This window comes from Kogia breviceps, chromosome 16, assembly GCF_026419965.1.
Source record: "Kogia breviceps isolate mKogBre1 chromosome 16, mKogBre1 haplotype 1, whole genome shotgun sequence".
Classification (NCBI taxonomy): Eukaryota; Metazoa; Chordata; class Mammalia; order Artiodactyla; family Physeteridae; genus Kogia; species Kogia breviceps.
Window position 1 is genome coordinate 61,227,651 of NC_081325.1, and position 26,066 is coordinate 61,253,716.

The 26,066-nt window shown below is 37.2% G+C and overlaps 1 long non-coding RNA gene across 1 annotated transcript in view; it reads right to left on the reverse strand.

The window, feature by feature from the left end:
- Nucleotides 1–385: 385 nt before the first annotated feature.
- Nucleotides 386–26,066, reverse strand: part of LOC136792788 (uncharacterized) — a 145,774-nt gene continuing 120,093 nt past the window's right edge. Inside the window, exons 5-6 of the long non-coding RNA XR_010837210.1 lie at nucleotides 13,968–14,064; nucleotides 386–3,436 (exon numbers count right to left, since the gene is read on the reverse strand). This is a non-coding gene — a long non-coding RNA (uncharacterized lncRNA). The remainder of the gene's footprint in view (nucleotides 3,437–13,967; nucleotides 14,065–26,066) is intronic.

Sequence of the window (26,066 nt, forward strand, 5' to 3'; positions counted from 1 at the left end):
GCACTGTATTTCCTCAGTTTTATCTTTCTACCCACAGCTTCTACAAAATTTTAAAATTTTGCAGAAAGGGCTAATTCTTCTCCTGTATAAACTACATGAATAGAGTCATACATTCTAAGGAGTGTGTTCTATAAGCAAGGGCAAGGCCAAAAAGTGACTCCATTCTCCAATGGCATTTTGCAGTTTTTCAATAATTCTTGAAATAAGCCTGTGGCCATGCTTGAGTCTGATGCAAAGATGGAACACTGGTAAAAGAAGAAAAAGCATCCCCAGGGCTTCCCTGGAGGCACAGTGGTTAAGAATCCGCCTGCCAATGCAGGGGACATGGGTTTGAGCCCTGGTCCAGGAAGATCCCGCATGCTGCGGAGAAGCCAAGCCCACAACTACTAAGCCTGCGCCCTAGAGCCTGCGAGCCACAACTACTGAGCCCGCGTGCCACAACTACTGAAGCCCGCACACCTAGAGCCCGTGCTCCACAACAAGCAAAGCCACCACAGTGAGAAGTCCATGCACCACCATGAAGAGTAGCCCCCGCTCGCCACAACTAGAGAAAGCCCGTGCGCAGCAATGAAGACCCAACGCAGCCAAAAATAAATAATAAATAAAATAAATATTTTTTTTTTAAAAGCATCCCCTTTTAAGTTGGGGACTATGAATCCCTTAGATATCCCCATTCCGTCCTATTTTTCTTCTTTAACTCATCACCACTTGATATACATTTGTTTCCCTGTTAGAATATAAGAAGCATGAGAGAAAGAATTTGTTTTGTCTACTGCTATATCCCCAACCCTTAAAGCTCATTGGAGGTGCTCCACAAATATGTTGTGAATGATTGAATGGAGAGAAACCAAAACTGATAACCTGTCAGGCCTGAATTATGCATGTACTCCCCCTTATTCTTCACTTTCTGAAACCTGCACCTTTAGAATCCTACAGGTACCTCAGAAGGGTACGTTAGAATGGCTGGCGGCCAGTCCTTACTTTGTCCATCTTTCTGTTGTACCTTAGAAAACTACCAGCTTTTCTTTTTAAGACTTTTTTAGATTCAGTAATACCCTATCTCTTTTAGTCCTTTTAATTTTTTGCAAACTCATTCCCTTGTCCTATACTGGATTCTTTATGGGATTAACTGTGGGCGTGCCCTAATCATAGTCTTTGCTATATGACTCTTCTCATCTTATATGGAGACCATAAGAAGCCTTGCCCACCCTCTTGGCTTCAACTTTCATAGCTGTACTGATGACTACAAATATTTTCCTTCAGCAATGACGTAGCTCTAAAATTTCTTCCCTTATAAGAAACAATATGGTGGGAGTTTCCATTTGTATTGCCCTTTTCCAGTTCTCTCTCCAGACCTGTATATTTTTATTCATGGAGTCATTACTTTGCTTTGTATTGTTCCTACGACCAACAATATCTCATCTCTCTCCATATTTTATTCATTTTATACAAATAGATCTAATTAAAAATCCCTTGCCCCCAGTCCCCTTATCTTGAGATGTGGTGCCTAGACACTTAACAGCATCTTTATGGCCTTCTTGCTTCACTGCTCTCCTCTGCAATCTTTCTAGAACTGTTAGAGCACTGCTTCTATCATACAACTCCCTCGCTTATTGTGAAGGACTTGTGATATCCATGGTTATTAGAGTCTACATTATTAGGAAGTAAAAACTTCGTAATTCCTGGCACAGGTTTCAATGCCCATTACAAACAGGGTCCCAACCTCCCTTAACAGTTTTTCTCATAACTGTCTTTCATGAATTGTCATCTGTAGCCTACCAAGTCAGCTCAACTGTGTTTTCCTATTTACGTGTTTACTAATACTCCTCTGTGGAAAAGTTTCCCACTCATTTACATCTATTCAAATCTTACTCATTCTTCAAGAGGCAGTTCAAATATAATTGCCTTCATGACCTCCATTAAAAGTCTCCTGACAGAGCTGGAAATACTCTGCTTTCTGAGTGCCTTAGCATGCTTTTATTACTCACTGAAAGTCTGTAATTTACTATTTAGAATGTGCTCCATCCTTTCCTGAGTGTCTGTCTGCTTTCTTTCTTCTACTAGATTAAAATTCCTTGAGAGCAGATCCTGTGCATTCCTTACGTGTTTATTTCACTCAGTGCCTTGCACATAGTAGGTTCATGTTCAATTAATATAAAGTATTTTTATTAAGTTGAAATTAAAAGTCTATTTTCATGTTTAATTCGATGATAGATTTATAATTGAGTTATTCACTTAGTATTTAGGCATCAAAAATGAGTTGTATACCTTTACATAGGAAACCAAGACTCCAACCTTTAAGACAGTCAATCAATACAGAGGAAAAAAATTACATAACTTCTTATTCTTTTGTCATATGCATAATCATATGATTTCCATTCCAGTTCTTTGCTCTTTGGCAATTTTTAAAAGTCAGATTTCTGAGCAGTTGCTCAAGAAGTTATATCTAGGGCTTTCAATTTTGTAACATTCCAGATGGAACTGAACTATTATTAACTTCTTGGATTTTTAAAATTATTCATATACTTTTTTTCTAAATTAATTGCTTTTTTAATTTCCTGGTATAATTTGGTGACATTTACCATATACAAGGAATATCATCCCCTATAAATCATCTCTGCTGGGGCAAATTTACCCAGTATAAATGGAAGCATCTAGGAGCAAGGCAGATGATCTATAGAAGGTGATGCCTTCAAGGCCTATCCTAATCCCAAGCAGGAACTTAAATAATGACTCAGGCAGAAAAACTGGACTTCATTTATCTTTTCCAGCTGTCAAGGCTGAATTTTCAACATGTTTAGCTCAGTCAAATTCTCCTCCACTAGCATTTGAAATCTAAAAGCTGTAGTTTCCCTCATATAAATAGAAGGTCTCTTGCTATGCACCTTCTCTCATCAAAATATCACCTACAAGGAAAGAAAGGTCATAGAATTTTATCTACATGTAACTTTGAGCAAACAAGTGCCTTCTACAAGATGACAGATTATTGATTTTTGGAAGAGGAGTTAATATATTTTACAAAGTTTTAGTGCATATAATATACAGAAAGATTAGAAAAAAATTTAATGTTATTATATGAACATGTTACTCTCTAAATGTAGCATGCAAAATTGTACTAATATTCTAGATTGCATATGAAAATTAAACATTTGACAAAAATCTCCAATAATTTCAAGATCCAGTAAACAAGCATGTAATTAGCTCTTACTATTCACCCCTCCATTTGCTCCCTGACTTATGCCGACCTCTCCCTTTGTGTTAGTGGCTACATTACAAGTTGGCACTGTCACAGGTATTCCTTTGTGTCTGGCAATGGTCTGACTTCACATTCTCTTTTATTTCACTTCAAAACATTTGTTTGTGTTTCTTTCATCCATCAGATGACAGATATCTCAAGAACTGCAACTGCGTCTTATTTGTCTTTGAACTTCAACACCTAGAAATATTAGAATACGGTTAGTGTCAAGTATAAGATTGCTAAATTGAACCGAGTAAGCTTTAGAGGGAAAGGGAGCAATCCTGTCCCAGAACTTCCCAAGAATCTGTATTCTACCGTTTGCTCCTAACTTCTTAAGCAAATCCTTGATTCAGCAATTCCACTTCTTCTGCCAGCTCCAGATCCTTACTGGGCTTCCACCATTATCCATCCATTAAGTTAACAGCATAACCAAATTCCATCGTTAATGGCACAGAGAAAGGTTGGGGCTTATCACCTGTTTTCCCTTAAAGGCTTTAATTATCTATATCCACTTTTACCTCAGAATAAAAATAAACCTTCCATTATTACCAAACCTAGGGTATCAAGATCTTTCCCAGATTTTTCAACAATAAATATTGGCCCATATTAAACATGATATATAGGCACAAAGAAATCCCATGATTTGAAGAAAAAAATGAGAACAAATATTTTATTTAAAATCCATTGTGTACTCTGCTCTGTGCTACACATATCATCTATAATGTGGTGAAACCAGAGCCAATACACCACATAACAATCTATAATTATGTAAGGATCTGTAATTATGTTTCAGCAATGGGACTTCAGAATGTAAACAGACTTTCTACATAAAACTTATTCTTTAAAAAGAATATTTCATAATGTTAAAACAGTTAATTCAGCAGGCAGATGTCACAACTCTAAATTTATATAAATTTAATCACATGGGCTAAAAATAAATGAAGCAAAAGATGGACAGAGACTGTATTAATAGATACATCTACATATGTACTTAGAAATTTTAACATATGTCTCTTAGGCTGATAGAACACACCACATGCACACACACACAAAAACAAAGAGAAAAATATGGATTTGAATAGAACAAGTAAAAAAAAAATAATAAAATAACTTTAAAGAGCTCAAATATTTGGTAATTAAGTAACATATTTCTAAATAACCCAAAATGAAAATTAGAAAATATTTTTAACTTTAATGGTAATAAAAATAAAACACATTAAAAGATTTGGAATATAGATAAAATACTGCTTAGAACAAAATTTAAAATAATACAAAAATATAACAGAGAAATCCAGCAAAGCCAAAAGTTGGTATTTTAAAATGACTAATATAATTGATAAACTCCTACTAATACCAATTATGAAAAGAGCGAATACTCGCTGTCAACAATGGAAATAAAAAGGGGACACACTACAAATCTTATAGAAACTTAAAACATAACAGAAGTTTATTGCAAACAAATTCAGGCCAATATGTGTGAAAAATATAAAATGTACAAATTTCTCAAAAACACAAATTTTAAAACTAACATAAGAAAAAATATATATTTTCAATATATTTATAATTAGAAATCTTCTCATGAAAATCTCCTTCCAAAAAGATATCAACATCTTTTATCAAATCAAACCCTCCCCCCACACCAAAACATGACATGGATTTTATAATAGAAAATTACATGCCAAACTCTTCCATGATTGTAGAAGCAAAAAACCTGTCCAAGATTATAGTAAACCGAATCTGTCAGAATGGAAAGCACTGATGCTGCGAGACATGGTAGCGTTAATTTTATGAATGGAAATTTGGTTTAATATTTGAAAATCAATCAATGCAATTAACTATATTAACAGGAAAAAAAGAAAAATAATATCACAAAAGATGCAGAAAAAAAGTATTTGATAAAATTCAAAATTGATTCATAAAAATGTTGTTGTTTTGCAGTACAGTAATATAATAGAACTGCCTAATCCTGATAATGGGTATCCTCTTCCCCTCAAAAAAGCAAAAATAATTGCCATAGCCATAGCAGTCATTGCAGTCCTTGGATGGATTGTTATTACTAATATTATTTTTTAACATCTTTATTGGAGTATAATTGTTTACATTGTTGTGTTAGTTGCTGCTGTATAACAGAGTGAATCAGCTATATATATACATATATCCCCATATCTCCTCCCTCTTGATCTCCCTCACATCCTCCCTATCACACCCCTCTATGTGGTCACAAAGCACCGAGCTGATCTCCCTGTGCTATGTGGTTGCTTCCCACTAGCTATCTATTTTACGTTTGGTAGTGTATATATGTCCATGCCACTCTCTCACTTCGTCCCAGCTTACCCTTCCCCCACCACCTGTCCTCAAGTCCATTCTCTAGTAGGTCTGCGTCTTTATTCCTGTCCTGTCCCCAGGTTCATCAGAACCATTTTGTTTTTTTAGATTCCATATATATGTTTTAGTATACGGTACTTGTTTTTCTTTCTGACTTACTTCACTCTGTATGACAGACTCTAGGTCCATCCACCTCACTACAAATAACTCAATTTTGTTACTTTTTATGGCTGAGTAATATTCCACTGTATATATGTGCCAAATCTTCTTTATCCATTCATCTGTCGATGGACATTTAGGTTGCTTCCATGGCTATTATAAATAGTGCTGCAATGAACGTTCTGGTACATGACGGTTTTTGAATTATGGTTTTCTCAGGGTATATGCCCAGTAGTGGGATTGCTGGGTCGTATGGTAGTCCTATTTGTAGTTTTTTAAGGAACCTCCATACTGTTCTCCATAGTGGCTGTATCAATTTACATACCCACCAACAGTGCAAGAGGGTTCCCTTTTCTCCACACCCTCTCCAGCATTTATTGTTTGTAGATTTTTTGATGATAGCCATTCTGACTGGTGTGAGGTGATACCTCATTGTAGTTTTCATTTGCATTTCTCTAATGATTAGTGATGTTGCACATCCTTTCATGTGTTGTTGGCAATCTGTATATCTTCTTTGGAGAAATGTCTATTGAGGTCTTCTGTCCATTTTTGGATTGCGTTGTTTGTTTTTTTGATATTGAGCTGCGTGAGTTGCTTGTATATTTTGTAGATTAATCATTTGTCAGTTGCTTCATTTGCAAATATTGTCTCCCATTCTGAGTGTTGTTTTTTCATCTTGTTTATGGCTTCCTTTGTTGTGCAAAAGCTTTTAAGTTTCGTTAGGTCCCATTTGTTTATTTTTGTTTTTATTTCCATTTCTCTAGGAGGTGGGTCAAAAAGGATCTTGCTGTGATGTATGTCATAGAGTGTTCTGCCTATGTTTTCCTCTAAGAGATTTATAGTGTCTGGCCTTACATTTAGGGCTTTAATCCATTTTGAGTTTATTTTTGTGTGTGGTATTAGGGAGTGTTCTACTTTCATACTTTTACATGTAGCTGTCCAGTTTTCCCAGCACCACTTATTGAAGAGGCTGTCTTTTCTCCATTGTATATTCTGGCCTCCTTTATCAAAGATAAGGTGACCATATGTGTGTGGGCTTATCTCTGAGCTTTCTCTCCTGTTCCATTGATCTATATTTCTGTTTTTGTGTCAGTACTATACTGTCTTGATTACTGTAGGTTTGTAGTATAGTCTTAAGTCAGGGAGCCTGATTCCTCCAGCTCCATTTTTCTTTCTCAAGGTTGCTTTGGCTATTCGGGGTCTTTTGTGTTTCCATGCAAATTGTGGAGTTTTTTGTTCTAGTTCTGTGAAAAATGCCACTGGTAGTGTGAAACGGATTGCATTGAATCTGTAGATTACTTTGGGTAGTATAGTCATTTTCAAAATATTGATTCTTCCAATCCAACAACATGGTATATTCCTCCATCTGTTTGTATCATCTTTCATCAGTGTCTTATAGTTTTCTGCATACAGGTCTTTTGTCTCCTTAGGTAGGTTTATTCCTAGGTGTTTTATACTTTTTGTTGCAATGGTATATGGGAGTGTTTCCTTAATTTCTCTTTCAGATTTTTCATCATTACTGTATAGGAATGCAAGAGATTTCTGTGCATTTTGTATCCTGCTACTTTACCAAATTCATTGATTAGCTCTAGTAGTTTTCTGGTAGCATCTTTAGGATTCTCTATCTACAAACAGTGACAGCTTTACTTCTTTCCAATTTGGATTCCTTTTATTCCTTTTTCTTCTCTGATTGCTGTGGCTAGAACTTCCAAAACTATGTTGAATAATAGTGGTTGAGTGGATAACCTTATCTTGTTCCTGATCTTAGTGGAAATGGTTTCAGTTTGTTCACAATTGAGAACGATGTTAGCTGTGGGTTTGTCATATACAGCCTTTATTATGTTGAGGTCAGTTCCCTCTATGCCTACTTTCTGGAGGGTTTTTAATCATAAATGGGTGTTGAATTTTATTGAAAGCTTTTTCTGCATCTATTGAGATGATCATATGGATTTTATCCTTCAGTTTGTTAATATGGTGTATCACATTGATTGATTTACATATATTGAAGAATCCTTGCATTCCTGGACAGACCCCAATGGATCATGGTGTATGATACTTTTAATGTGCTGTTGGTTTCTGTTTGCTAGTTTTTGTTGAGGATTTTCGCATCTATGTTCATCAGTGATACTGGCCAGCAGTTTTCTTTTTTTGTGACACCTTTGCCTGATTTTGGTGTCAGGGTGATGGTGGCCTCGTAGAATGAGTTTGAGAGTGTTCCTCCTCTGCTATACTTTGGAAGAGTTTGGGAAGGACAGTTGTTAGCTCTTCTCTAAATGTTTCATAGAATTTGCCTACGAAGCCATCTTGTCCTGGGCTTTTGTTTGTTGGAAGATTTTTAAATCACAGTTTCAATTTAAATGCTTGTGGTGGGTCTGTTTATATTTTCTAATTCTTCCTGGTTCAGTCTTGGAAGGTTGTGCTTTTCTAAGAATTTGTCCATTTCTTGCAGTTTGTCCATTTTTTTGGCCTGTAGTTGCTTGTAGTAGTCTCTCATGATCCTTTGTATTTCTGCAGTGTCAGTTGTTACTTCTCCTTTTTCATTTCTAATTCTGTTGATTTCAGTCTTCCTTTTTTTCTTGATGAGTCTAGATAATGGTTTATCAATATTGTTTATCTTCTCAAAGAACCAGCTTTTAGTTTTATTGATCTTTACTATCGTTTTCTTCATTTCTTTTTCACTTATTTCTGATCTGATCTTTATGAGTTCTTCTGCTAAATTTGGGGTGTTTTTGTTCTTCTTTCTCTAATTGCTTTATATGTAATGTTAGGTTGTTTATATGAGATTTTTCTTGTTTCTTGAGGTAGGATTGTATTGCTATAAATTTCTCTCTTAGAACTGCTTTTGCAGCATCCCATAGGTTTTGGGTCATCATGTTTTCATTGTCATTTTGTTTCTAGGTATTTTTTTATTTCCTCTTTGATTTCTTCAGTGATCTCTTGGTTATTTAGTAGTGTATTGTTTAGCTTCCGTGTGTTTGTAATTTTTTTTTTACAGTATTTTTCCTGTAATTGATATCTAGTCTCATAGCATTGTGGTTGAAAAAATACTTGGTACAGTTTCAATTTTCTTAAATTTACCAAGGCTTGATTTGTGACCCGAGATATGATCTATCATGGAGAATATTCCATGAGCACTTGAGAAAAAAGTGTATTCTGTTGTTTTTGGATGGAATGTCCTATAAATATCAGGTCCATCTTGTTTAATGTGTCATTTAAACCTTGTGTTTACTTATTTATTTCATTTTGGTTGATCTGTCCATTGGTGAAAGTGGGGTGTTAAAGTCCCCTACTATTATTGTGTTACTGTTGATTTCCCCTTTTAAGGTGGTTAGTATTTGCCTTATGTATTGAGGTGATCCTATGTTGGGTGCATATATATTTATAATTGTTATACCTTCCTCTTGGATTGATCCCTTGATCATTACATAGTGTCATTCTTTGTCTCTTGTAATAGTCTTTATTTTAAAGTCCATTTTTGTCTGATATGAGAATTGCTACTCCAGCTTTCTTTTGATTTCCATTTGCATGGAATATCTTCTTCCATCCCCTCACTTTCAGTCTGTATGTGTCCCTAGGTCTGAAGAGGGTCTCTTGTAGATGACATATATATGGTCTTGTTTTTGTATCCATTCAGCCAGTCTATGTCTTTTGGTTGGAGCATTTAGTCCGTTTACATTTAAGGTAGTCATTGATATGTACTTTCTTAATTGTTTTGGGTTTTCTTAATTGTTTTAGGTTTGTTATTGTAGGTCTTTTCCTTCTCTTGTGCTTCCTGCCTAGAGAAGTTCCTTTAGCACTTGTTGTAAAGCTGGTTTGGTGGTTCTGAATTCTCTTAGCTCTTGCTCGTCTTTAAAGGTTTTAATTTTTCCATCAAATCTGAATGAGATCCTTACTGGGTAGAGTAATCCTGGTTGTAGGTTTTTCCCTTTCATCACTTAAAATATGTCCTGTCACTCTCTTCTGGCTTGCAGAGTTTCTGCTGAAGGATCAGCTATTAACCTTATGTGGATTCCCTTGTATGTTGTTTGTTGCTTGTCCCTTGCTGCTTTAATATTTTTTCTTTGTATTTAATTTTTAATAGTTTGATTAATATGTCTTGGCATGTTTCTCCTTGGATTTATCCTGTATGAGACTTGCGTTTCCTGGACTTGATTATTTCCTTTCCCATATTAGTGAAGTTTTCAACTATAATCTCTTCAAATATTTTCTCAGTCCCTTTCTTTTTCTCTTCTTCTTCTGGGACACCTATAATTCAAATGTTGGTACATTTAATGTTGTCCCAGAGGTCTCTGAGACTGTCCTCAATTATTTTAACTTTATTCTGATGCGATAGTTATTTCCACTATTTTATCTTCCAGGTCACTGATCTGTTCTCTGCCTCAGTTATTCTCCTGTTGATTCCTTCTAGAGAATTTTTTATTTCATTTATTTTGTTGTTCTCCAGTGTTTGTTTGCTCTTTAGTTTTTCTAGGTCCTTGTTAAACATTTCTTGTATTTTCTCCATTCTATTCCCAAGATTTTGCATCATCTTTACTATCATTACTCTGAATTCTTTTTCAGATAGATTGCCTATTTCCTCTTCATTTGTTTGGTCTGGTGGGTTGTTATCTTGCTCCTTTTCTGCTACATATGTCTCTGTCTTCTTATTTTGCTTAACTTACTGTGTTTGGGGTCTGCTTTTCACTGGCTGCAAGTTCGTAGTTCCTGTTGTTTTTGGTGTCTGCCCCCAATGGATAAGGTTGGTTCAGTGGGTTGTGTAGGCTCCCTGTTGGAGGGGACTGGTGCCTGTGTTCTGGTGAATGAGGCTGGATCTCGTCTTTCTAGTGGGCAGGACCATGTCCGGTGGTGTGTTTTGGTGTGTCTGTGAACTTAGTATGATTTTAGGCAGCCTCTCTGCTAATGGGTGGTGTTCCTATCTTGCTATTTGTTTGGCATGGGGTGTCTAGCACTGGAGCTTGCTGGTCATTGAGTAGAGCTGGGTCTTAGCATTGAGATGGAGATCTCTGGGAGAGCTCTTGCCAACTGATACTACGTGAGTCCAGGAGGCCTCTGGTGGTCCAATGCCCTGAACTTGGCTCTCCCACTTCAGAGGCTCAGGTGTGACACTTGGTCAGAGCACGAAGACCCTGTCAGCCACACGGCTCTGTTTTGAAGAGCCAGACATTCAGGGGTGTAATTTATTGGCACTGATAGGTATGAACTGATTTGGGCACAATTCGTCTTCCCTGTCTAACTCCACAGAGTTCCCTTCATACTCTTCTCATGTGCACAAGAGCAAATGCTTTACTCCGAGACATCAGAACAAATGAGTGGGTGTTGATGAGTTTGCTCCTTCCAGACTCTGGAACTCTACACTCCAGAGGCCCTCCTTTGGACGTGCTGCCTCTCCCCTTCTGAGCAGGTCCTAACGTTTTAAGAATAACCCTTTGAAGAGCTAATTTATTGGGATACAGCCTCAGGGCAGCCAGGCCAGGGCTCTCAAACTTGTCCACTGTCTCTCCCTTCACCTTGTGTTTTCTACACTCCAGGCCTCCAATCACAGCAGCAAATGCTCCAGACAAACCCCACTTTTGCCATCTGCATTGTTATTATTAAGAAGATGTTCAGTAGAAGACATATTTAGGCTTAGATATTTTGCTAAATGATTTATATAAAAATGTATAAAGTATCTAAATAGAGAAAGTATGATATTCTTTTTCCATGAAAACAAGTTATATACAAGTTATACAATTCTATATCATTGCATTTTTAAAGATATTTTCTTAATAGTCTGTTTTCTGAAAAAGTTGTATAAAAGTCTAAAAAGCTTTAAGGTATTTACTTTAGAAAAGAATGAGTCATTAACACTCCTTGATTTTACTCTACAAATAATGTGCTTACTTTTCCACATTTCCTATTATTTTAATGGTTTAAAAATAAACATTACACTGGTATATTTCCTCTTTTCTGCAACTTGTATTTAATTTCAATTACTTTCATATAAATACTTCTAGTTCTCTGAAAGACTAACTAAGTTAAACTAACATTTATACCACTTTAAAAACTTATTCCTCACTATAATATTGTGTGATATTATATTACAAAGTCCTTAGAAACTTAAATTTCCCATCCATTACTGATTCAACTTTTGCTTAAATAAGGCTACAGACTCACTAAAATAAAGAAATTGAAAACATATTCCATTAGGAACCAATTTTACCCTCAATTGTGTTACCCAAATGACTTTTCAGAGCCTCCTACAGAAAGTATATGCCTCCTTGCCACAGTGGTATTGGGTTTGATTTATTCAAATTGTCCCAACATCATTTATTCATTGATTGAAAGTATTGACTTTATATCATAGTCTTCCACTAAACTATTTAATAAATTAATAATTACTACATAATAATTTAATATTTGTTGGGAAAATAAGCTAATGAATGAATCATATACAAATTTCTGATGTACGCTTATGTTTGCAACTGATCTTTTTAGTCTCTTCTATGATTCACTAGCTATGTACTAAATACTTATTTTGACATAAATCCAAAAAAAGGATAAATAAATCTTTCTGTTTTCAGAGAGATTATAATTTAGTTGCTCATTACAACTAATACTCCAAGGAAATGTTACAGATTTATATACATTGCTGAGTTTAATCCATGGCAATTTATTTATGAATAAATAAATAATCAATATAGCTACTGCCTTGTTGGGAATAGGAGTTTGCCTTCTTGGAAAACCTGTACACACTTTGGATACCTTATCATTGGCTGGGTTTAAAGTAAAATAATGATCCTCCTTTGAATGTACTATAACAACACAAATGCCAAGAAAAAGACATAGACAGCCGGAGGTGAGAGTATGAAGATGCAATGTGCTTCTTCACTAAAGAACAAAGTGCAGGATCAAATACTGATCTTCTCAGAGTGGAATCCTTACCAGGCATCCAACTAAAGGCTGGGCAGAAGTTAGAGAGGAAATCAATATTTCACCACTATTTTTAGAGTGTAAAATTATAGGACATAGAAGGCTCTGACAGAGAGCAAGTGAATGGTGCACAGTGTATGTGTCTGAAATGTCTAAAAATACTCCACTTGACAAAGCAGTAGAAGAGGTTATTCAGAGTACCCAGCTTTGATAACTGTTTTTAACTTGTCTTTCCTCAGATTTGAACACAGAGACAAAATGTTATGTCCTGTGTGTACACTATCTACTGAAAATTATGGGCTTGCCTGGATCCATTTTTTTAAAATAATTTTAAATTATCTGTAATATCTGTTACCTATAAACTAATTAGAAAAATGCAAACTGGTTCAAAGAAAAAGTCCATTATTCAAATAACCAGAAATAATCACAGGTAGTATAATGGGTACATTGATTCATTCAAGTGTGTCACTTCACAAAACATACTGAGTCTCAACTCACTTTACTTATTTCAGAAATGGAATTTCAGACTGTGATTTTAATGGCATTATAATATTTTAATACATGGGGGTGCTATAACTTATTTCAATAATTCCCAACAATTCCATGGGATATTGAGAAGATATCCAGCGTGGTGCTTTTATAAGCCACGCTGTGATGAATGTCCTTGTGGTAACTTTTTAAAGTTTATTGTATTATATTCTTAAGTTCTAGTCAAGATGAAATACTGGGAGTAAAAGTCCTGATATCTAAGGTCAAATTATCATCAGAGAAGTTAAAACAATGTTTTCCCATCTGCACCGGGAATTACCATTGTATTATTAATTTGCATATTTTACTACCTAGGCTGAAAATGTGCATGTCGCTGTTCATGCTTTTGTAAATTGTATCTCTGGAGATAGATCATGTCTCGTTCCCACATATTTGCTCCCCTTCTCTGCATGTGGGTTATACCCTCTCACACCTAACGCTGCATAATTTTCTCACACCTAATGCTGCATAATTTTTTTCAGGGCCTCCTGCAGAATGTATATGCATCCCTGCCTCCTTGGCACTGAGACTGGTTTATCCACTGTGCACTGTATATATGTTTAATTTTTTATATATTACGAGGTTTTGACATCTTAAAAAACCTTTCTGACTGGGAAAAGACTGCCCCTCCTGGGGCTAGTTAATTTTTTTTTGGAGGTGGGGGAGGCTTAAACAACAAACATTGCTCTGGGAAAATTTATTCTGAAATACCGCCCTCTCTACATTGGTGTGTATCAGGCAGGATATGTTAGGGCATGCTAATGATTCCAAAATCTGTGCACCTCATAATAAGTATGTATGTACGTACGTATTTAATCTCACACTGCATGTCCTGTACATGTTGTCTAGAGGTTTTGCTCCATGTCTTCTCTCTCTGGAATCCAGGCTGATGGAGTAACCATTGTCTGAGAAAAAGGAGAAGGAAAGAGATAAAGGATAAATCACACAGTGGCTCTTACATATTTCACCCAGAAAAAGCACATTATCTCCACTAGCATTTCATAGACCAAAAACAACGCATGTGACCACAACTTACTCTAAGGGGAAATGAAGTACAATCCTGTAAGGGACTGGAAGAAACATCTTAAATATTTGTGGAACAACTCTAATGAGCACTACTTGTGACATTACCTGAATATTAGACTTCCTACTCAGTGGCTAGATGGAGAATGCAGGGATCCTGGTATAGAAAGAGTAATAAAATGCATGAGAGAAAAGGGAAGAAAGATTCTTAGGAACCTGTAACTCTTTAACCACTCAGTCCTCTGTGACAGCACCTCACCTCTTGCTTAACCACAATTCCCGTGAGTGATTTCTAGAAATGCTCTCAGGACTTATGTGTACTAATTTGTTAGGTTTTGTTAGTTTGCTTTTGTTAAGCTTGTTAGACCCACAGTTTTTCTTCCTTTCAATTTCTGAGGAGAAAAAAATCCTTGCATGCAAAACTTTACCTAGAAGCAAGAAAGTTTTATTCACTGTCTTGAAAAAGCTAGCTCCTAAGTAAAATTTGTTTTCTTTACTAGATCAACTAAAGGTTTAAGACATAGTAGTATCAATGTATTATTATCTTGGCAGCCTGTAAGCACGGTGAGTGAAGTAATTGGCCAGCCATAAATTGGGGATAGAACTATTATTTAATTTCTTCCCATGAACAAAGGATCTTACAATTTCAAATATAAAACTTGAAAATGAGTCCTACTCTCTTTCTCTTTTAACACAATACACAGTAAACTAATGAAAAAAAAGTCTTTCATCTTGAAAAGATAATCACTTAATAAATGAAAATGTCATAAGAAAAGAAAATGAAAATTCTAACCTAAATTCCAATAAATGTCTTCTCTGGTTGATTCAGTGTCATTCACTAAATAATGTGAGTATATCAGAGTCATCACAATTGCCAAGAGTCTGCAGTCATCCTTGCCTTGTGTCATAGGATGAAAATGAAAGAACTTAGAAATACGTATTATGTACAAGACTGTAGGCACTACTTCAGAGTCTGACCTAAATAAACATTACAAGAATATACATGATTAAGACATATAAAATGTGTGCTTAAATGTGTTAAAATGTGTGCTTTTCTAAAATAATATGTATACTTAACACATAGCCAACAAATATAAAAAGGCACAATAAATATAAAAAGGCACAATAAATAATTTCAAGTACAGTGGATAATCTGGTGGGAAACAATGAATAGTAGTTTCTTCTATCTGGCAAATATTTGATCCTATTGCATTTGAGGAAATAGAAACATCGCCAAATCCTACCTGTAGTCTTCTCCGTGAATTGTAATATATTTCTTAACTACCATGAGACACATGGCTACTCAGAAAGTACCTTAGTTCTGTAAGTAAAGGCCTACTTGATTAGTTTTACGCTGGCATTTCCCCACCTCCTATAGAGATAAGCACTGTGCTTTCTAGGTCTCATGCTGGATCTCCACAGTTCTGAGCAATCAACTGATACCCCAGGAAAATTCGGTTCTATACTTTGCTTCAAGGAGGTAGTGCTCCTGTACGGAGGCATAGAAAACAGTAGTTTTTTGTTTTATGATTCAAGAGTCCACCTGATGTAAAAGCCCACCTGAAATGGGCTCGCTATGAGTTATTGCATGATAAAGCAAATTACACTGTAACAGTGTATATAGAGCTTGTATCTCTGAAAGCCAGTGGAAAGGTAACCACTGCCCAGCAAACACGGAAGCCCACAAGGCTAAGGGAATGGGTAGGTCCATATCTCAACTCACAATTGTTCTGGGTTGTGAGAAAGGTTGTTAAGAAAAGCTGGTTGTCATCATTTCTCTACTTGGTGTCTTACACCTAGATATTTATCGTACACCCTAAATTGATTGAAAATATCACTTTCTTGCATAATTATGGATATTACATAGGGATTGGCTCCATGTGACTTGGAGGTTTCCAGCAGCCCACTTTTTGTGCCTAAAATACCAAATAAAATCCATAGACCTGTGTGTTTTTCTCCTCAGCTTAGTGAGAGCCAATTTTCCTTGAAATAACTCATGAAATGATAGTCTAGGAACAAAGAGGAAATGACAACAGGGGAAGATGTACAACAAATTGCCACTCCCTTCCTAGTACCCAACTGCTATGCTCACAGAGGTTAGTAAACTACCACAAAGAAAGGAAAACTGTGACATAGGCAAGTATAGCCTCTTCCTTTCTCTAGGGAGAAAAATAGTCTCATTGACCTTGGCTCACCTGTTAGCACATCTCAGACTTACATCAGCGTACCAAAGGTGCAAAGATCCAGAAGTTACACTAGTTCTCTATTTCTCAGAATAGGAAAGAAACACACAGAGGTTTTAGAAGATGCAAGCAGGAGAGCAGGAAACAATGTGCTATGTCTATTACTTCCCAAAGGCCTGAATCTGTCTCAGAAATAAAGCTGCTGAGGTTGAGAGTTCTGTCCCTTCATTTTTAAAAGATAAAGGAGTTTTTTTTCACTCTTATCCTTTTATCTTTAGCATCATTGTCCAAACTGGAACTTGCTTTTTTGACTCATAGCAAGTTAGGGACCTCTTTTCTTGTTAGTCCATCTCATTGTCACATTAATGTTCTTCATATTCATAAAAGGAAATGAAAGTATTTTTCTTGTCTGTTAGAAATGACTCATGACCTTATACATTGAAGTATGAAATATACAAAGTAAATTGCCCTATGGTAGTGATTTGGCAGAATTGACTTTGTTATTCTTCTTTTCCTGCATAAGTGACCATAAAGAGCTTTTCTGCAGAGGAGCTTCACGACGGTGGAAGAATAAGACACGAAGATCACCTTCCTCCCCACAGATACATCAGAAATACATCTACATGTGGAACTGCTCCTACAGAACACCCACCGAACGTTGGCAGAAGACCTCAGAACTTCCAAAAGGCAAGAAACTCCCCCACGTACCTGGGTAGTGCAAAAGAAAAAAGAAAAAACAGAGACAAAAGAATAGGGACAGGACCTGCACCAGTGGGAGGGGGCGGTGAAGGAGGAAAGGTTTCCACACACTAGGAAGGCCCTTCGTGGGCGGAGACTGCGGGTGGCAGAGGGGGGGAAGCTTCGGAGCCACGGAGGAGAGCGCAGCAACAGGGGTGCAGAGGGCAAAGCGGAGAGATTCCCGCACAGAGGATCGGTGCCGACCAGTACTCACCAGCCCGAGAGGCTTGTCTGCTCACCCGCGGGGAAGGGCGGGAGCTGGGAGCTGACGCTCGGGCTTCCGTCGGAAGCCTCCGACCGGGAGAGGACTGGGGTTGGACACAGCCTGAAGGGGTTAGTGCGCCATGGCTGGCCGGGAGGGAGTCCGGGAGAAGTCTGGAGCTGCCGAAGAGGCAAGAGACCTTTTTCTTCCCTCTTTGCTTCCTGGGCCGCGAGGAGAGGGGATTAAGGGCGCCGCTTAAAGGAGCTCCAGAAACGGGCGCGGAGCTACCGAAGAGACAAGAGACTTTTTCTTGCCTCTTTGTTTCCTGGGGCGCAAGGAGAGGGGATTAAGCGCGTTGAGTAAAGGAGCTCCAGAGACGGACGCGAGCCGCGGCTATCAGCACGGACACCAGAGACGGGCATGAGACTCTAAGTCTGCTGCTGCCACCACAAAGCCTGTGTCGAAGCACAGGTCACTCTCCACACCGCCCCTGCCGGGAGCCTCTGCAGCCTGTCACTGCCAGGGTCCCGGGATCCAGGGACAACTTCCCTGGGAGAATGCACTGTGTGCCTCAGGCTTGTGCAACGTCAAGTTGGCCTCTGCCGCCGCAGGCTCACCCGCAATCTGTAGCCCTTCCTCCCGCCGGCTTGAGTGAGCCAGAGCCCCCGAATTAGCTGCTCCTTTAACCCCGTCCTGTATGAGCGAAGAGCAGACTCCCTCGGGCGACCTAAGCACAGAGGCGGGGCCAAGAACAAAGCTGAACCCCAGGAGATGTGCTAACAAAGAGAAGAGGGCGAGGTCTCTCCCAGCTGCCTCAGAAGCAGCGGATTAAAGCTCCACAATCAGCTTGAAGTGCCTTGCATCTGTGGAATACCTGAATAGTCAGCGAATCATCCCAAATTGAGGAGGTGGACTTTGGGAGCAAGATATATTATTATTTTCCACTTTTTCTCTTTTTGTGAGTGTGCATGCGTGTGCTGCTGTGTGAGATTTTGTCTGTATAGCTTTACTTTCAACATTTGTCCTAGGGTTCTGACCCAGCCTTTTTTTGTTTTTGTTTTATTTACTTTAAAAATTATTTCTTATTTTTTATTTTAATTACTTTATTTTACCCTACTTTATTTTATCTCTTTCTTCCTCCCTTCCTTCCTCCTTCCCTCCCTTCCTTCCTTTCCTATTTTTTCTCCCTTTTATTCTAAGCCGTGTGGATTAAAGGCTCTTGGTGCTCCAGCGAGGCATCAGGGCTGTGTCTCTGAGGTGGGAGAACCAACTTCAGGACACTGGTCCACAAGAGACCTCCCAGCTCCACATAATATCAAACAGCAAAAATCTCCCAGAGATCTCCATCTCAACACCAAGACCCAGATTCACTCAACGACCAGCAAGCTACAGTGCTGGACACCCTAGGCCAACAACTAGTAAGACAGGACTACAGCACCATCCATTAGCAGAGAGGCTGCCTAAAATCATAAAAAGGCTACAGACACCCCAAAACACACTACCAGACATAGACCTGCCCACCAGAAAGACAAGATCCAGCCTCATTCACCAGAACACAGGCACTAGTCCCCCCAACCAGGAAACCTACTGAACCCACTGAACCAATCTTAGCCACTGGGGACAGACACCAAAAACAATGGGCACTACAAACCTGCAGCCTGCAAAAAGGAGACCCCAAACACAGTAAGCAAAATGAAAAGAGAGAAAAACACACAGCAGATGAAGGAGCAAGGTAAAAACCCACCAGACCTAACAAATGAAGAGGAAATAGGCAGTCTACCTGAAAAAGAATTCAAAATAATGATCATAAAGATGATCCAAAATCTTGGAAATAGAACAGGCAAAATGCAAGAAACATTTAACAAGGACCTAGAAGAAATAAAGAGGAAGCAAGCAATGATGAGCAACACAATAAATGAAATTAAAAATACTCTAGATGGGATCAATAGCAGAATAACTGAGGCAGAAGAACGGATAAGTGACCTGGAAGATAAAATAGTGGAAATAACTACTGCAGAGCAGAATAAAGAAAAAAGAATGAAAAGAACTGAGGACAGTCTCAGAGACCTCTGGGACAACATTAAACGAACTAACATTCGAATTATAGGGGTCACAGAAGAAGAAGAGAAAAAGAAAGGGGCTGAGAAAATATTTGAAGAGATTATAGTTGAAAACTTCCCTAATATGGGAAAGGAAATAGTCAATCAAGTCCAGGAAGCACGGAGAGTCCCATAAAGGATAAATCCAAGGAGAAACATGCCAAGACACATATTACTCAAACTATCAAAAATTAAATACAAAGAAAACATATTAAAAGCAGCAAGGGAAAAACAACAAATAATACACAAGGGGATACCCATAAGGTTAACACCTGACCTTTCAGCAGAAACTCTGCAAGCCAGAAGGGAGTGGCAGGACATACTTAAAGTGATGAAAGGGAAAAACCTACAACCAAGATTACTCTAACCAGCAAGGACCTCATTCAGATTTGATGGAGAAATTAAAACCTTTACAGACAATCAAAAGCTGAGAGAGTTCAGCACCACCAAACCAGCTTTACAGCAAATGCTAAAGGAACTTCTCTAGGCAAGAAACACAAGAGAAGGAAAAGACCTACAAGAACAAACTCAAAACATTAAGTAAATGGTAATAGGAACATACATATCGATAATTACCTTAAATGTAAATGGATTAAATGCTCCCACAAAAAGACACAGACTGAATGGATACAAAAACAAGACCCATATATATGCTGTCTACAAGAGACCTACTTCAGACCTAGGGACACATACAGACTGAAAGTGAGGGGATGGAAGAAGATATTCCATGCAAATGGAAATCGAAGAAAGCTGGAGTAGCAATTCTCATATCAGACAAAATAGACTTTAAAATAAAAATTATTACAAGAGACAAAGAAGGACACTACATAATGATCAAGGGATCGATCCATGAAGAAGATATAACCATTGTAAATATTTATGCACCCAACATTGGTACCTCAATACATAAGGCAAATACGAACAGCCATAAAAAGGGAAATCGACAGTAACACAATCATAGTAGGGGACTTTAACACCCCACTTTCACCAATGGACAGATCATCCAAAATGAAAATAAATAAGGAAACATAAGCTTTAAATGATACATTAAACAAGATGGACTTAATTGATATTTATAGGACATTCCATCCAAAAACAACAGAATACACATTTTTCTCAAGTGCTCATGGAACAATCTCCAGGATAGATCATATCTTGGGTCACAAATCTAGCCTTGGTAAATTTAAGGAAATTGAAATCGTATCAAGTATCTTTTCTGACCACAATGCTATGAGACTAGATATCAATTACAGGAAAAGATCTGTAAAAATACAAACACATGGTGGCTAAACAGTACACTACTTAACGAAGTGATCACTAAAGAAATCAAAGAGGAAATCAAAAAATACCTAGAAACAAATGACAATGGAGACACGACGACCCAAAACCTATGGGATGCAGCAAAAGCAGTTCTAAGAGGGAAGTTTATAGCAATACAATCCTACCTTAAGAAACAGGAAACATCTCAAATAAACAACCTAACCTTGCACCTAAAGCAATTAGAGAAAGAAGAACAAAAAACCCCAAATTTAGCAGAAGGAAAGAAATCATAAAGATCAGATCAGAAATAAATGAAAAAGAAATGAAGGAAACAATAGCAAAGATCAATAAAACTAAAAGCTGGTTCATTGAGAAGATAAACAAAATTGATAAACCATTAGCCAGACTCCTCAAGAAAAAAAGGGAGAAGACTCACATCAATAGAATTAGAAATGAAAAAGGAGATGTAACAACTGACACTGCAGAAATACAAAAGATTATTAGAGATTACTACAAGCAACTCTATGCCGATAAAATGGACAACCTGGAAGAAATGGACAAATTCTTAGAAATGCACAACGTGCCGAGACTGAACCAGGAAGAAATAGAAAATATGAACAGACCAATCACAAGCACTGAAATTGAAACTGTGATTCAAAATCTTCCAACAAACAAAAGCCCAGGACCAGATGGCTTCACAGGCGAATTCTATCAAACATTTAGAGAAGAGCTAACACCTATCCTTCTCAAACTCTTCCAAATGATAGCAGAGGGAGGAACACTCCCAAACTCATTCTATGAGGCCACCATCACCCTGATACCAAAACCAGACAAAGACGTCACAAAGAAGAAAACTACAGGCCAATATCACTGATGAACATAGATGCAAAAAACCTCAACAAAATACTAGCATATAGAATCCAACAGCACATTAAAAGGATCATACACCATGATCAAGTGGAGTTTATTCCAAGAATGCAAGGATTCTTCAATATATGAAAATCAATCAACGTGATAACCATATCAACAAACTAAAGGAGAAAAACCATATGATCATCTCAATAGATGCAGAGAAAGCTTTTGACAAAATTCAACACCCATTTATGATAAAAACCCTGCAGAAAGTAGGCATAGAGGGAACTTTCCTCAACATAATAAAGGCCATATATGACAAAACCACAGCCAACGTCATTCTCAATGGTGAAAAACTGAAACCATTTCCACTAAGATCAGGAACAAGACAAGGTTGCCCACTCTCACCACTCTTATTCAACCTAGTTTTGGAAGTTCTAGCCACAGCAGTCGGAGAAAAAAAGACATAAAAGGAATCCAAACCGGAAAAGAAGAAGTAAGGCTGTCACTGTTTGCAGATGACATGATACTATACATAGAGAATCCTAAAGATGCTACCAGAAAACTACTAGAGCTAATCAATGAATTTGGTAAAGTAGCGGATACAAAATTAATGCACAGAAATCTCTGGCATTCTTATACACTAATGACGAAAAATCTGAGAGTAAAATTAAGAAAACACTCCTATTTACCATTGCAACAAAAAGGATAAAATATCTAGGAATAAACCTACCTAAGGAGACAAAAGACTTGTATGCAGAAAATTATAAGACACTGATGAAAGAAATTAAAGATGATACAAATAGATGGAGAGATATACCATGTTCTTGGATCAGAAGAATCAACATTGTGAAAATGACTTTACTACCTAAAGCAATCTACAGATTCAACACAATCCCTATGAAACTACCAATGGCATTTTTCACTGAACTAGAACAAAAAATTTCATAATTTGTATGGAAACACAAAAGACCCCGAATAGCCAAAGCAATCTTGAGAACGAAAAATGGAGCTGGAGGAATCAGGCTCCCTGACTTCAGACTATACTACAAAGCTACAGTAATCAAGACAGTATGGTACTGGCACAAAAAGAGAAATATAGATCAATGGAACAGGATAGAAATCCCAGAGATAAAACCATGCACACATATGGTCACCTTATCGACAAGAATATACAGTGGAGAAAAGACAGCCTCTTCAATAAGTGGTGCTGGGAAAACTGGACAGCTACATGTAAGGCCAGACACTATTAAACTCTTAGAGGAAAACATAGGCAGAACACTATGACATAAATCACAGCAAGATCCTTTTTGACCCACCTCCTAGAGAAATGGAAATAAAACCAAAAATAAACAAATGGGACCTAATGAAACTTAAAAGCTTTTGCACAGCAAAGGTTACCATAAATAAGACCAAAAGACAACCCTCAGAATGGGAGAAAATAGTTGCAAATGAAGCAACTGACAAAGGATTAATCTCCAAAATTCATAAGCAACTTATGCATCTCAATAACAACAAAAAAACAACCCAATCCAAAAATGGGCAGAACACCTAAATAGACATTTCTCCAAAGAAGATATACAGATTGCCAACAAACACATGAAAGAATGCTCAACATCATTAATCATTAGAGAAATGCAAATGAAAACTACAATGAGATATCATCTCACACCAGTCAGAATGGCCATCATCAAAAAATCTAGAAACAATAAATGCTGGAGAGGGTGTGGAGAAAAGGGAACACTCTTGCACTGCTGGTGGGAATGTAAATTGATATAGCCACTGTAGAGAACAGTATGGAGGTTCCTTAAAAAGCTACAAATAGAACTGCCATACGACCCAGCAATCCCACTACTGGCATATACCCTGAGAAAACCATAATTCAAAAAGAGACATGTACCATAATGTTCATTGCAGCTCTATTTACAATAGCCAGGACATGGAAGCAACCTAAGTGTCCATCAACAGATGAATGGATAAAGAAGGTGTGGCACATATATACAATGGAATATTACTCAGCCATAAAAAGAAATGAAACTGAGTTATTTGTAATGAGGTGGATAAACCTGGAATCTGTCATACAGAGTGAAGTAAGTCAGAAGGAGAAAAACAAATACATTATGCTAACACATATATATGGAATCTACGAAAAAAAATGTCATGAAGAGAGTAGGGGTAGGATGAGAATAAAACACAGACCTACTAGGGTATGGACATGAGGATATGGGGAGAGGGAAGGGTAAACTGTGATGAAGTAGAGAGTGGCAGGGACATATATACACTACCAAATGTAAAATAGATAGCTAGTGGGAAGCAGCCGCATAGTACAGGGAGATCAGCTTGGTGTTTTGTGACTACCTAGAGGGGTGGGATAGGGAGGTTGGGAGGGAGGCAGACGCTAGAGGGAAGAGATATGGGAACATATGTATATGTACAGCTGATTCACTTTGTTGTAAAGCAGAAACTAACACACCATTGTAAAGCAATTATACTCCAACAAAGATGTTAAAAAAAAAAAAAGAGCTTTTCTGCAATAGTGACTCTTTCTCATAAATCTTAGATATGGGAGGGGTTCCATAATGTTTTTAAATGAATTCACAGATGTGTATGACAGTCATATCCCAACATGATATTTCCATAGAAGTATATTTCAGACAATGTTATGATATGAAGACAATAAGATATTAGTCACAGTTCAGGGAATCCCTAATGGATATTGAGGAAAGATGCTGTGAACATATTAAATTTTCCTCAGAATATGCAATTTGTAGTAATTCTGTGAAAAGCATTAATGTTTAAAATGCTATGTGTCAGAGGCTGCTGATTAGAAAATGATTTCCTCTTCTTCCTGGGCCTACACTCTTTAGGCACTCATTGAAATTAGATATGGCCTTGTGACCGACTGCTATTAAGTAGGATGTGAGTGGAAAGGACGTGTGCTACCTCCCACACTGCCCATCGAAACATCATGTGTGTGGTGCTCCATACTCTTTCTCCATTTATTGCTCCTGAGAAGAGCAGACCCTCAAGACAGAAGGAACTGAGACATGAAGTAACAACATGGATGGAATCACTATTTAAGATTTCATGTGAGCAATAAATAAACTTCTGTTGTTTGGGAATAATAAAAAAGACCTATAGAATATTATGTTTAGTGAAATAAGTCAGATGGAGAAAGACAAATACTGTATGATGTCACTTACATGTGGAATCTGAAAAATAACACAAACAAATGTATATAGCAAAACAGAAACAGACTCACAGATACAGAAAACAGACTGGTGTTTGGAAGAGGGGAGAGGGAATGGGGGCAAGTTAGGGGTACAGGATTAAGGGATACAAACCACTATATATAAAATAGATAAGCAATATATATAAAATAGATAAGCAACAAGGATATATTGTACAGCACAGGGAATTATATATATTACATTTAATAGAGTATAATCTGTAAAAATACTAAATTACTATGCTGTACACCTGAAACTAATATAATATTGTAAATCAACTATACTTCAGTTAAAAATAAATAATTAATTAAATTTAAAAAGAAGTTTCAGATCTGATACGATGGACTAAGCTTCTACCAGAACATCCTTCCCATAGATAAAAAACTATAAACTTCTGACAAAATGCAAGGAACCACTGTCTAAAGACCCTGGAGAGTGAACAGAACAGGCAAATTCTGTAAGGGAGTCAACTACTGAATTAGCAAACAACATGAGACAACATGCTCTAACTTGACACTGTATTATAGCTGATGCTGTTCATGGTAGCTAAAATTCTCATAGAAAATCTCCATCTTTCTAGCCTGACAATAACAGATTACAGAATTCTGGAAAGTGAGAGGGGAATCTTGGAAGTAAGGGAGACTGAGATGGGGAGCTACAAATTCTGTGTAAATGTCTGTGGCTGACCCTTGAATTATGCATGCACATGGCAGATTCAAAACAGTCTGAGTAAGGATAAAATAACTGAGCTGAGAATTGAACTACAACCCAAGAGACTGTTTTTGTCTATGAAGTTAATTGTCTGTGAAACAAGAAATTAACACTCTTCGGAAGACTAGCAGAATCCAGAGCCTCCAAAACATAACATTCCTGACGTTCAGGGTACAATCTAAACTTCTTCAGCATAGAAAAGAGAGAAGAAAATGTGACCCACCTAGAGAGGAAAGAACAATGGAAGAACAGCAAGATTATGTTAAAAATAATAACGAATGTAAAACAGTTAGGTTAATGCCATCTACTAACCTCAGTAATTAATATTAGCTTAATGAATATCCATTATACCTACTCATGAACACTAAAATTTTCTTTTGTAGACAGACAAATGAGATGGATTCATCAAAAAGATTCCTTATAAACTAAGCTCAAAAATTGGAAACAAAGAAAGCATTCAACAAAATGAAAAGGCAACCTTTGGATTAGGAAATAATATTTGCAAACCATATAGCTGATAAGGGATTCATTTCCAAAATATATAAGGAACTCCTACAATTCAATACTTAAAAAATTAATTAACCATATCACAAAATGGGCAAAGGACTT